General features: G+C 37.6%; 1 long non-coding RNA gene across 1 annotated transcript; it reads left to right on the top strand.

The window, feature by feature from the left end:
• Nucleotides 1–5829: 5829 nt before the first annotated feature.
• LOC133235771 (uncharacterized) lies at nucleotides 5830–9830 on the top strand. Its single transcript, XR_009732642.1, has 3 exons — nucleotides 5830–6155; nucleotides 6914–7014; nucleotides 9362–9830. It is a non-coding gene; the product is annotated as an uncharacterized LOC133235771 (long non-coding RNA).
• Nucleotides 9831–12161: the final 2331 nt, after the last annotated feature.

Here is a 12161-nt window from a genome sequence, read left to right as displayed (position 1 = left end):
TTATAAAAATAAAATTGTTTACTATTCCAGCAGTTAATGTCCATTTAGTTGCTAATGTAAAAAATTTATATCATGCTTTATTGTTTGGCCTCAATCTAGGTACAAAATTAAGAATAAGTGAATTGGTTAACATTACAAAATATCTGTCAGTCGCTATGTGCTGCTGCTGCTGCTGCTGCTAAGTCCCTTCAGTCATGTCCGACTCTGTGCGACCCCATGGACTGCAGCCTACCAGGCTCCCCCATCCCTGGGATTCCCCAGGCAAGAACACTGGAGGGGGGTGCCATCGCCTTCTCCATCACTATGTCCAGCTATCATAAATATTGTAATTCATGTATTCTTCCAGAACCATGGATTGGGATTTAAAGAGAAGCAAGAAAATGAAAACTTAGCACCACTTGAAGCTATTGCATTCCTGCTGTCTGAGAGGATCTGACACGTTAATGATTTTTTTTTTCTTTTCTCTCACCAAGTACTTCCACTGCTCAAATAGTCCTGCCCTCTAAGGCAATGCCCACTTCCTGTGCCATCAGCATCTCTCAGCTCACAAAAATGTCACAGCCTTTGGAAACAACTGCTAATAATTTTGAGGTGATGAGGGGAAGCATTTCCCTGGCGTGCAAAGAGATTTAGACAAAAGAGAGATGTTTAGGTTATAGAGTGCACTGTGGCAGAGCACTGTTCAGAACTGCAAATGACAGAGCATCTCTGTCTTTAATGAAGTTACGATTTCTCATATCTGTGGTATTTAGATCCACAAAACATGCTTGCAGGATAGGATCACAGCTTGCCTATGTCTAAGGAATATATTCCATGTGGGCCTGAGAATCTTTATGTAAAGCTCTAAGATAAAGCCAAAACAGCCGAAGGCAGATGGGATGGACAGTGAGAAACTGAACCATGATGAAAATGTATTAACTCCAAATCCCACGGCACCTGAGGGTGCCATTCCAGATATACACCTGGAATCTTCATTTGGTGGGATAATATATTGTCTTTCTTTTCTTAAGCCATTTTTAGATGGAAGACTGTCATGTGCAACAGAGAAGAGTTACAACTGATCTAGCTGGAAACTATTCTCTTTCCAGAACACTAACTACCAGAAGTATCACGCCAGCTTGGACTTGCTTTTGTAGGATGGTAATAGGAACTAGAGAAAACCCACTGGATTTGGACTCAAATTCTGGGCCATCTTTGGTTGGCAACTTTTTTCACTACCACCACTCAGCCACCCGTCCCTGTTTTGGCCTTCTGGTTTTGACTGGCCTTTCTTTGAATATCAAAGATCTCTTTGAACAACCAAAAGTGACTGACAAGAGGATTATGAAGAGGTCTGAGTATGTAAAGGCGTCTTGAAAGTGCTCTTCGTATAAGCATCATAATTGTACCACTGACACATCCATTTATTACGTGTGGAATTTGTTAAAAGGGATAAATACCTAATTCTGTAGTAGTCCACTATAGAAGAGAGTATTGCATTTCTGAAATCTAAACAACCACCCATTAATGCTTAATTCCCATGATTTGAAAATCTTTTCTAATCTCATTTTTCTTTCCGTCTGCAGCTGAGTACTTTTTTTTCCATCTATATTTAATCATTAACATAGCATCAGTGTTGGTTGTAAGGTGATCCCACCAAGAAGCCTGCCTGGATGCTAATGGCTTAGTTGGAGGCTACACATTCCTAATGACTATACATTCACTGAAAGCTTTCATTGCACAGTAGCAAAGTCAACCTGAAGTAAATCATAAATTTCATTTTAGTCAGTGTATCACATATCAGGATTTTTATAAGTACATGTTGACTTTTTGGTAAAAACCCAAGTACCTAATCAGTCTTCCAAGAAAGAAAAAAAGGAAAAAAAAAACCCTCAAAAATACAGTGGGTGGAATCATTCCCTACATTAATAGTCTATTTCAAAGAATACCTTCTTTCAGACTACACAAAAATATAGTGCTTACATTTTTACAAACCCACAGTTTATATAGAAATTATTTTATGTTTAGATATCACTCACTAGTAACTGGTATTGAGCCAGCCCGAGAGCTACATAAACACCAGATTTTACACATTACATAGCTCACACAACATTTTACTCTAAGCTGGTTAGTTAGTTATAAATCTACATGCAGTTTACAGTCTAACCCCACCCAGATAGCTCCCCTGCTCCCGCCATTTTTTTTTTTTTTTGGCCAAGAAAAGCAGTAGGGGATATATATATATATATATATATATATATATACACTAAAAGAAATCAAATCATACATGTGCACTTTTGTAAACTAGGAATTCCTGTTTCTGTTACTGTAAATCACTACCAGATGTCAAATCACAAAATGTTCATTACTCCCCCATATAATAGAGTTGATTAATGAGGTACATTTACCTTGTGGAATCTTGGTCTCTGTCATAACTGGACAGGGTTTAAGAAGTTTTTAAAAAATCATACAGATGGGGAAATAACTTTAACTATTATGCTTCAAAGGCAAAGTAAATATTAGGCATCTTGGGGCAGAATTTGGTCATCTAAGGGGTAATAACTTCCAAATGAAACAAAGCTTTCTTCTTTGAAAGAGAAGAAATGGTAGCCATGTCACAAGACAGAAAGATAGATATGTTTCTGGCCAATCTATGGGTTATAACTATTCTGTATAGGAAATCTATTTTAGGGGAAATTCAGTGCAACACACAAACTGTTAAAAGGAAGTCTGATTGCCCTTCTCTAGTTACCCAAGTAATCAACTCTTGGGTTGGGGACTTGTGTGATGATAGTATTCATGCAGAAGTACTGTTCTAAAGAAAATTCCCTTTTCTATTAGATAGGCAGGGAGTCTTCTTTGGAAAAGGAACATCTATTTGAGTGAAGTCACCTGATTGTAGATAAAATTGGTTACCAACAGCTATCAACTCTCTCATAGTGACATTTTTCATGTTTTGACTACCATTCTACTTTATACTGGTTTCTATGCATGGTAGTCATTTTCAAAATGGACTAAATGCATTTCTCACCTCTGTATTTGTGTTGCACTGCATGGAGGTAAAGGGTGTGAAAAAATAACCCAGGAAGGAAACTTGACATTGGCAGCTAATCAGAAGTTTGTATTTTGTCACCAAAGCTGACCTGGAATGACTCATTGGCAGCTGGAGGCCAGGTTTTATTCATAGAAGTTGGTTCAGACACTTTGGAACCAGTGTGAGGCATGATCAACCATAGGGACACTGTCCCCTGTATGTGTTTATTCAATCCATTTCCTAATCAAGCATTTATTTATTTTTATGCTGAGAAACTAAGAGTGCACACATTTTCTATGGCACATATTTGTGTGTGTGTGTGTGTGTGTGTACATGCACACACGTGCTTGTGTGGGCCATTCAGTTTCTTGGTAAGCAGTATTAGGTGATCATGAAGAACGTTAACTTTGGAATCAGTCACATACAAGTTTAAACCCTAGATCCATCACTCATTAGCAATGTGGCTTTTGTCAAGTAATCTAAATTATCTGAGTCTCTGTTTCCCTATATGTAAGAATGTAAGATGGAAACATTAATAAACACATCAGAGACTTATCTGAACAACTAAATGAGGGGGGAATGTAATAGGTTTCCTAGGTAGCATGTATAGTAGATGAAATCCCTAACATTGTGTTTTACACAGACTGTCACCCCACCCCAGCCACAATTAATAGTAATGAGATTTTTCCAACCAAAGACCTTTTATTAACCAAGGCACACCCTGTTGGAATGCCCTGATTTTCCCTTTTTGATTGCCCCAGTTGGAGTGACATGGACTCCAGAGACTCCCAAATGGTGCTGGAGCTAGAATTCAATACTGGTGCCCTTTGCCCTGGTCTTGGGCTCTGCTACTTCTCTGAGTTTAGCACTGGAGCCAAACACCAGCTCTTCTGAAAACACTAACCTAAGGAAAATGTGACAGGCAGCACCTGGGTCAGCTTTGTCACTAGAAGTGTGAGAACTCAGGGCGAGAATCATAGGGCATAACCCAGTCTAACAAACTGGGTTATAAGGCTCTGTGAGAATGAAAACCTGATAATATAAGTGATAGCAAAGTATAAGAAAGTTTTATGTAATGATGAGGGTTACTATCATGTACTTCTCCTATAATCAATGCACCCTTGTTAAATTGAATTGGATAGAGGGTGAGATTAACAGAGGGAGTAGCATGGAAGCATATACACTACCGTATGTAGAATAGATAACAAGTGGAAATTTGCTGTATGACTCAGGAAACTCAAACTGTGGCTCTGTAACAACCTAGAGGGGTGGGAAAGGGTAGGAGGTGGGAGGGAGGTTCAAGATGGAGGGAATGTATGTACTCCTATGGCTAATTCATATTGATGTATGGCAGAAATCAAATCAATACAGTAAAGCAATTATCTTTTGATAAAAAATAAAAAATTTTTTTTAAATTTTAAAAATTGACTTGGATAGCTATTTGCTGAGTATACTTGGTGTTAAACAACGTGTATGCTATGGTAGAAGAAGATTTCCGTTATGAAGAGGAGCGAGGGAGCAGGAAAGAGTCATGTCCTAAGAGCTCTTAACACAAAATGAATTACTATCCCCTACCTTATAAGTGAAGCTTATAAGCTTAACCTTTGGTATGAATGAAATAACTGAAGCCTAGGGTGATAAAGTGATTGTTTTAAAATATATACTAAGTCCAAGTCAAAGTTAAAACCCAAACCCAAACCTAATGTTGATGGGGAACTCTCTGCTTAGGGGGAAAAAAAGAAAAAGCATATTAACAACTGAATGTTGGAAACTTAAGGCAGTTTAGGGAAAAAAAAAGGAAGTTAGGTTGGCATGGCTAAGCATTTTTTAACTTGCAGGAAGACAGTTAAAACTTTAACTAAAATCCATATATTATTTTTAAAAGGAATGTTTAGTTATATTTCTTCTTACAGAGAGATATAACTTTTGTTAGACTCATGGCTATCAATCATTCATTCTCTCATTCATCTAACTTTTAGAAATCTTCTATTAGAAATTCATTCTTCCATTCAGCATGCCCAAGAGTTCTTAAATAGGAGACACCGAGTTGTGTTTGAAGAACTCACTGGTTTTCTCTAAGGGAGGATAAAAGTGTGCTCAAGTTTCAAGGCAGATTTCAAGGATGCCAAGGAAGAGTTATTCTTTCCATTTTTGGCCAAAATAAAAATCTAAAATCTCTGAGTGGTCTGGCAATGGGCTCAGTAGACTTCCCAGTTTCAGAGGCTGGCATCTCACATAGCCTCCAGAGAGCCAACTCTGAGAGTGTGTTCAATATGGCAAAAGGAATCCAGAAAGCAGACAGTGGTTCCTCAATAGTGTAGCTTGACTGAAGCCAAGGATCAGGGAAAACTGGCATCTCTTACTGTCCTGTAGTGTGACGATTCCTTGGGTTCCCACTGAAGTTTACTTTCTTAGTTATCTTCTTAGAATTCCAACTTTCCTTTTTGGGGTAAGTTCAGGGACTCAACTGGCTGTGCTAGGATGCAGCTTTGAGCATCTCAATACTGCAGATGTTGAAACACTGGCACTTTGCCATCCTCTCCACCTAACTATTCACCCCCACCCAAAACTATTCTTTGCACTAATTAAAGGCTTTATATTGCTAGAGGATTTTGTTTTGCCTTGTTTTTAGTAGGCATTTGCTATGGTGGCATTCTGCAATGGGAATATTAGAAGCTAGGTGCTGTGGGTTGAATGAATTATTCTGTGTGTAAGGTGAACATGTGTAAAATGAAAAGACAAAGGGGCATCCATACTGTTCATTTTTGCTATCTTTACAATGAATATTGATCACCACATATCGGTGCAGCTGGAGCAATTAGTGGTAATCATGGGAATGGCCAGAATGAATTGATTGACTGTTATTTCGTCTTGTTTCCCAGCTGTATAACCAGCTGCATAGCCACAGTCCAAGATTAATCCTGTTTATGGGGTCCTAAGGCTCTTTGATCATAAGAACACTTGGGCAAGATTTCAAGTAGGTACTTGAAGATTCCATAGCAGTTAGAGCACCTTTGAGGATGTCTAACTCATGGAGGAAGTAACTATTCATCCATCAGGATCCCAGCCAATGACATTGCCACTAAATGATAAGCATCAAGGCCAAAGCAGATTTAACACACTGGAAAATACTCCAAATCAAGTAACCATTTGAATTCTGGAATTGTTTTATGTCCCCACCCTGTTGTCAGTTGGAATTTATAAATAAGTTTAATAATAAAAATAATATACTTTAATTCATTAGCTTACAGCAAATGTATACTTGTTCATAGTTAGTCAGACTCAAGACAATCACACACACACACACACACACACACACACACACATGTTATTGAGAAAAACATGCAACAATTTTTCACTTCTACTGATATTGCTTATGACATGTGGGTGGCTGAATAGTATTTAAAGTCATGTGAACTGCTAGATGAAAGTTTTACCACTGACAAGTTCTGTTATTTATTAAAGAAGTTTTGTTAGTTTAACATCAGTTCTGCATGAACAATAGTTTTGTATTTTTCTGAGTCATCTTTTTCACTTGCATGAAAATAGGACAGCCTGAGCCCGATGGCAACCGACTTTGACCTCTCTTATGTTTTCCATCTGCACTACATTTATCACACCAGAGAGTTTGGAATCTATGGCCTTTTTATGCAATTTAAGTAAGAAAGGGAGGGAGGGAAGCACTAATAAGCCTCCCTTAGGGGGACCCAAGTGACTTCTAGCACCATCCCAGGGATTAGGGTCAGTGAAAGACCAAAGCTGTACTGACAACTTACCTTTGGACAAAGGGCAAATTTTGGTTTGAAAATGGTTCTGTGTCTGCTCTTCTTACCCTGTGGAATTCTGAGTTTCTAAGGTTGTTACAGTTTGAAATGAATGCCTCATATTTCTTCCATACAGATTGGAATGTTCAGGTTGCCCTCCTCCCTGTCCTAGGGGAAAGCATCTGCTTTGGAAGAAACTCTGCTTGAGTGGACTTCCAAGAGAGGAAAACAGGAATGGTGAGTGACCTATTATCAGAACAACTTAACTGGGATCTGAGTGAATATTTTCTTATCAAAAAATGGTTGAAAATTCATGGAACACATACCCTAATAACAGGACAGGATATTGGCAATCAGGACTGCCCTAGAAGTCAGAACTCTTCTTGAAAATCCAAAACACATGGCCCTGATAGTAATAACCCAAGTTGATTTCCAAATGGTACCATGGAGATTGCAAAATATTTGTAATTATGACACATCAAAAAGTTAGATAAAAACAATTATTTGCAGTAAAAATTCATATTGCTATATCTAAAATTAAATTTTTTAAATGTACTTTCCTTTTTAAAGCACTTGGATATAGATGTGTAAAAATGAGTACTTACATGACTTTTTTGGTGAAATGTATTTGTAGCTTTCTATAATTCCTACCTTTCAATGAGTTAGAATCCAAGTGTGCTTTTTGCAACAAAAGATGGGAAGAATTTATTTTAACATGTGATTATTTCCCTTCAGCTAATTCTAACATTAGTCTTTGAACATTAGTGCTAATGAGGAGGAACAATGTGAGAATAACCCCAAAATAGTAGATAATTCAAAGGGCATGTATACTTGACTTAGCAATGTTTTCTATTTATTTTTGGAATGTGAATATGTCTGCAGTTATTGGCATTCTCATGACTTTGGATAGCATAATTAAGTCATATTACAAAGTAGTAGCTCACAGTGAGTGATACAATATTTCAGAGCATATTTTATTTGAAATTTAATGCATCAGCTTGAATATAGGCAATGCTAGTGCATTTTGAGAAGTATTAATAGATAATATTTGCAACCAGCCCATTTTCTCACTTTAGGTTCTATCTCCCTATTTCATCACTCTGTACTTCCATCACTCCATCACACTGTTGTCTCCTTAAAATCTAAATCAGTGATACTTGATACTCTAATGGTTCACTGAGATCTGCTCTGATTTGCTAGATACACTCAACTAATTAGTAAGTAGTCACAGTCAGCCTCACATCTTGATTTGAGGAAGGAAGAGAACTGAAAATGAAGAAAAGGCATAGTTTTTATATCCATGACCTTATACAAAAAAAACCAGGATTTTTTTGTTTTTAATTGGTGGAAAATTGCTTTACAATGTTGTGTTGATTGCTGCTGTACAATAATGCAAATTAGTCATAATTACACACACACACACACACACACACATATATATACCCTCCCTCTTGAGTCTTCCTTCCTTCCCCTATCCTACCCCTCTAGGTCATTACAGAGCACCAGACTGGGCTCCCTGTGTTACATAGCAATCTCCCATAATCTATCCATACATGATACTGTATATATGTCAATGTTACTTTCTCATATTGTCCTACCTTCACCTTCCCCCATCGTGTCCACAAGTCCATTCTCTACTGGGTTCATCAGTATCATTTTTCTAAATTCCATATATATGTATCAATATATGATAGTTGTTTTTTCTCTTTGTGACTTATTTCATTCTATGTAAGAAGATCTAGGTTTATCCACCTCACTACAACTGACTCAAATTTGCTCATTTTTCATGGCTGAGTAATATTCCATTGTATATATGTACCACATCTTCTCTATTCGTTCATCTGTTGATGGATGTCTAGTTTGCTTCCATGTCCCAGAAAGCCAGGATTTGGTATTAAAACCCCTGAGTCAAAGTCTTGGTTTTAGTTGGTCACTATTTCTGTGATGTTGCATAAATCAGTTTGCTTCTTTGGATCTCAGATTCCTCATTAGTAAAATGAATGTGTTGAAACAGGTTAGTGCTTCCTAGGGGAAGTCCCAGGTTCCCTCAGAATTGCCTTAGAATGCAAGGAAGTCCTTGATAAAGTATGAGGATGTTGAGGCTGAATGGACAGAGTTTTAGAACTTTCCTCCTGGTTCAGGAAAAGCAGTGGAACATTTATCTGTTTATATATTGGTTGCCTTGATATTTCATGTAATATTGTGTGGGGAGAAGGGAGAAGAAAAATTGAAAACTAGACAAGTCTCTTCAGTTCTAACATACGTTGCAATCTGATTCATCAGAACAGCCTTGAAACCCTTGGGAGAATTTACAAAGTTGTGCAGAGTAAGTTAGACACTTCATAATAACTATGATTGGACAGCTAAGGGTGAGTGATGTCACATTTTATGGATAAATTAGGTTTGAGAGAACTTGGTTAAACTGGAAACTGAAAATTTGTACATCGATAGATGGATAAATATATATGAGAGAGAATTTTTACACTCCAAATCCAGATTTAAAAATAAAAAGCATTAAGATAATATCAATGGCATCCTTTACATTTTAAATGAGTATTAAATATACCACAATTGATTTTCATAGGTCTTTGTCTTGAGACAAGGTAGATTCCTGGCTGTTCTGGTGCTGATGCAGAGTGAAGACAAAGAAAGGGGTTTTGTTACAGAGAAAAAGATACTCTTTATCCCTCCCCCTCCATTCCATGAGTTTCTGCACTGTCTTAGACATCCAAGTTTGATAATTAAATTGTATTACTATTGATCATGTTTGACCATTTTATTCTTTTGCAAAGGACTTTTTTTCTGTCCTTTTGAAAAGCACAAGAAAATGTAAACTGAACAACTAAGTTTTGAATACCCATTTCCACCTCCTTATATATTTGCCACAAATCATTCTAGCCCTTCCTAAAGGGATCCATTTCCTTCTCTTTATGAGAATATTTCAAAAATAGAGTAAGAAATGGCTGGAGGATTAAGAGACAGCTTCATGGTTTGTCCTCAATCCTTCTGTTTCTCTTCATCATCCCAGAATGATCACAAGGTCTTCTGATACAGTATGAGAGCAAAAATAAAGCTGTTTGGCAATCACTTGACTCAATGTGTTTGAATCTCCTGGTAACCAAATGTTTTACAGATGCTTTGTTTAAAAAAAGTATATGTGTATATGCTGGGGAAGAAGGATAAGAGAGTATGCAAAACAAGTCAGAATTGGAAGAGAAGTCTTCACTGGGGAATACAGGCAGATTCTTCCTCCCCTTTCTCTGAATTCTTTTCTTTTACTGAGGACTTGGTCTCTTTCTGTCAATTTTTTTTTGTGGCTCCCTTGGAGTTGTTTCTGGGAAAAAAAAACTGAAGGATGCTAGACTTCCTACATAAATCACTAGTTGAGCAGGGGTGGGGGGAATTTTAAAAACAGGTTCATGTTCTTTTTTGTTAAAAAATAACTCACAGAAGTATCTCTCTTTACTGGTTATGGATGCCTCTTCCTTTTTCTAATTTTATGCCTTTTGTATATTCTCCTGTAGCAAAAAAAGAAAAAGAAAAAGACAAGTAAAATAAAGAGATGAGTTATCCATTGGGAAAAGGAGAAGGTAAAGAATAAAAATTAGATATTTTAAAGTTAAAATAACTTAATAAATTTCCTGTTTGACCCTTAAATTCTTCAATGCAGTCTCAATTAATTCCAAACCCTAGAGCAGGCTTTACAAGTTCCTTTGTATCTGCCCTCTCCTTAACAGTTTGATATTAGTTTCTTAGAATAACTCCTTCTAGATATGGCTTCCAACCTTGCCTAAATATGTCCATTTAGAGATTTCCAATTCCTCTTTCACTACTTGGCCTGAACAAAGGGCATCAACTCTGTCTTGATCACCTGCCATATATCTCTCCCTAGTCTTATTTGGTTTCAACAAAAATATACCTTCCCCAAAGAAATTTTCTAGCCTAAGAACCACATACCCCATCTTCCAAATAAAGTTTTCGTATATTTTATTATGATTATATGGGAAGTGGATGTAATAGTTTCACAATTCACAGACTCAGATAACAGCACTCAGTTTTTAAGTTATTGAAAACAAATTTCTACCACTCATTTTAATATCTATCTCTGGTGCAAATACTATCTAAAAACTGAAAATGCCATTTTTTCACTTCTAGGTAAAGTCAGCCAAAGTAGTGATTAGTTCACTATTCAGTGTTAGAATCTCAGCAAGCAAGCTATTCAGCTCAAGTCTGAATCCAGCTCCAGCCTTAGGGATTGTCTAAATTTGGAAGGGGATTTGCAGTAATAGTTCCAATTAGAACAGCTAACTCACAACAGGCCCTGTTAAAAGCTTCTATATATTTATTCAGTCCTCAAAACAGCCCACTAAGGTAGTACTATTATTATTTGCATGGCTTATAGGCAGCTCAACCTGGGTTTGAACCTGGATAGCCTGGGTCCAGAGCTCTTACAAACCCAACAATATTATCTCCATGAAGCATGAGTTCCAAACCAACTGAACCAGAATCTCTTCTCCCTAGTAAACATAGTAGGTGATAATCTTATATCAAATGAATAGAAAGAAAGAAAAATAGAAAAAAAAAAGAAGAAGAAGGAAAAGGAGAAGTCAACATAGAGCCAGCAACCTGCTGTGAAGAGGGAACCAGAAATGTGTTTCCCTTTCCCAAATGTTTCTCATCCATTGGGCTATCTGTGGCTACATTGTGGCTGTCTAGTGGAGCAATCTGCAGAGTCAGTGAGGGGCTGTCAGTAATTACCTACATGTTTCTGCCTGCTGGACAAGCAGAGGGTATAAATCTATATATGCTTAATGTCTGCATATTTTAAAGGAATTACTTTGACATCAAGTTCATAAATTCTCAGTTCTTGAGAGGCTGGCAGAGGTAAAAGCAGAAGCAGAGCAGGGTGGGACTGACCCAGGGGACTGCCTGCTGGAGATTTGCTGGCTTGGATCTGGGAAGGTGTGAGAGGGTGTTAGAAGAGCAGTCACATATGGAGACACCTGAGGAATTCAGGGTAGCTGTTGACTGCCGTGAATTGCAGGGAATACTGGAAAGTAAAGGGGTTTCTCCTTGCTAGCTGCTTTAATACTAACTTGCTTGTGACTCTGAGTAATGTTCTGCATGTATACTAAGCTGCTTCAGTTGAGTTTGACTCTATGCAACCCTATGGACTGCAGCCTGCCAGGCTCCTCTGTCCATGGCACTCTCCGGGCAAGAATAGTGGGTTGCCATTTCTTCCTTCAGGAGATCTTCCTGACCCAGGGATGGAACTGTGTCTCTTTACGTCTACTTGAATTGGCAGGTTAGCTCTTTACCACTAGTGCCACCTGGGAAGTGTTGTCCTTCTTTTTGTCTCACTTCAGTTAAAGTTCATGTTCTGA

Source organism: Bos javanicus, chromosome 2 (assembly GCF_032452875.1).
Source record: "Bos javanicus breed banteng chromosome 2, ARS-OSU_banteng_1.0, whole genome shotgun sequence".
Lineage (NCBI taxonomy): Eukaryota > Metazoa > Chordata > Mammalia > Artiodactyla > Bovidae > Bos > Bos javanicus.
This window is presented reverse-complemented; position numbering and strand designations above follow the sequence as displayed.